Raw genomic sequence first — 2,443 nt, forward strand, 5'->3', positions numbered from 1 at the left:
ATCCAGGAAGCTCAACAGACTCCAGAAGAATAAACAGAAAGAGATATACAACTAAGAATTTTATTATTAAACTGCTGAACCAAAGACAAAATCTTGAAACCAGTACAAAGTGTTACTTCTACTGCACTTTCTTGAAGCACTCACAATGGTTATTAAGCAGTGGGTATTTTTTTCTGGATAACTGTTGCATATGCAAAAGCTTCTAGAAATTGGTTAGGTATCCTAATAGGCAAATTAAGACTCAATAGCATTGCTTGTAAATGATTTTATGCAGAGTTTAACACTAAGTATGTCCTTTACAAAAAAACACTCAGCAATCTCTCCGGCATTTGGTTGACAAGACTATTACTGGACCTTCTCAGAGGTACTCCTCTTCTCAGTCTGTCACTTACTATTGGGACATGAAACAACTAACTGTAGGTAGCTGTTAGAGTCTGCTAGAATATAGAGTTGTGGCACTGGAGTATGACCGGATCTACACTAGAAAACCCTACTGGGCTTTGATGCCTCAGCCAAAGTCAGAAGATGGATCTTACCAGAGAAGTAGCAAGCAGATACATGCCAGGACCCCAAGTGAAGCAAGTTCTTAGAATTCTAGGGTACAGATGCTTAGAACTTTATCAACTTTGGGATCATTAATCGGCATTCAGGAGGATCCAGGGTTTTATATGAAGACTTGAAGTTACAAAAGTGAGTGCTCCAGTAAATAAGTCAGAAGTTACATGGCTTTCTTTGACTTAGAATAAGAAGTCACATACTGTCACTTCTACTGTACTCCAATGATTGAAACAGTCAAAAGCCCACCCAGATTCAAGGGGAGAGAACAAAGAAACCTTCCCCTCCAAGTGGGAGGAATGTTAAAGAATCAGTGGTTATGTTTTAACACCACCACAGACTACCCTCTGACCTCAATTTATTCACTTTCCTCCCACATGTAAAAGACATACACTCACTCCTAACACCTACTGCCCACTTCAGATTATATCCTTTTACAGCATCAGACTTAAGGTGAAGCCCAGGGTCTTACATAAATCAGGCCCAGGTGCGAATGAGTTCCTTGAGTTTGCTTGCTCAAGTATGATTTGTCTCAATCTGAAGATCTGTGATTTAAAGAGACAAGTCATCCATCCCCCAATACTCTCAACAAACAATGGTGGGACAGACAGAATAACCACAATAGACCAGCACATTCACAAAGGGAGAAAATAGAGTCACACAGCAGCCACCAGGTCATAGCAATTCGGAAGCCAGCTAGGCACACATTGTCAGTTTCCAGATTAGGTCCGATGTTGTTTCCGTAGATTGTGTTATCGATGTCTCCGCTATCTTGGGGAGGAAAGGCTTGGAAAAACGGGAGACCCAAACTAGATATCTTTTTGGTTAGCAACACAACAATTAATTTTTCAATAAAAAAACTTAATTACATTTGAAACAGACTAGGCTGTTGGAATATGAGATAATGAAACACAGTACAAACATAGCTTAAAATGAAAACGTATTTTTCTCTCACATAATAATCTGGGCAGTGGTGTAAAACTGATATGGTGGCTCAGTAATGTTGAAAACCCAGCTCCTTCCAGTTCTTTTAGCTGTCATCCTTCGATTATTTCATGGTAAAAGATGGGCCAAAAATACTTATGACAATATAGAAAACAAAAACTCATATTATCACAGAATCAATAGTAAGCTTTTGCTAGAACCAGGGAAGATGACTCACTGATGGTATAAAATTAAAATCACATTTTGAAATAAGGTTTTTAATTGTTATGAGAAGATTCTCAAATTATTAAACTAAATGGAAAAAAGCAGAATTTTAATTTGTATTTAGAACATAATCTGTATTAAACATATGCACATACACTCTACCACAAATAAAAAAAAAAAAAAAAACTGAACTAAATTCACCAAAATTCAGTTACTATTTGTAGGCTAGGGGATTGCAGGAACTTAAAAAAATACATATTTTGAAATCAGGAAAATATATTAATTAAAATTATCATGAATGCCCTACTTCCTACCTTTACAGGCCCTTTAAGCACACATGGATGTTGAAGAAGCATTATTTGCTTTTGCTTAATTGCTACCTTACAAGTAATATAAATAATTAGAAAATATATAATGTAAATGTGATTTCAACTTAATCCCAAATCATTTCTTCTTATATAGATTCCTAGAATACTTTAATGATGAATGACTGGAAGCAAAATTTCCTTTTTGCTCAAGATCTCTTTTATATCCATCCTTTCTAGACCTCTTTCTTTGTGTGGTCACCTCTAGTTTGGTAATAACCTTGAAGGTGGGCAAGCTCAAGGACTTGCTGCTGTGCACGTCTGACTTTATGATTCTGTGGACCAGACAACACCCAGTTCAAGTGTAATTTCTGTTATAGAGAGATTTCTGCCTTAATAGTTCTTATATCTTTTTCCTGTTATTTTATTTTTTT

The sequence above is a fragment of the Trichechus manatus genome, unplaced genomic scaffold, assembly GCF_000243295.1.
Source record: "Trichechus manatus latirostris isolate Lorelei unplaced genomic scaffold, TriManLat1.0 scaffold00304, whole genome shotgun sequence".
Taxonomy (NCBI): Eukaryota; Metazoa; Chordata; class Mammalia; order Sirenia; family Trichechidae; genus Trichechus; species Trichechus manatus.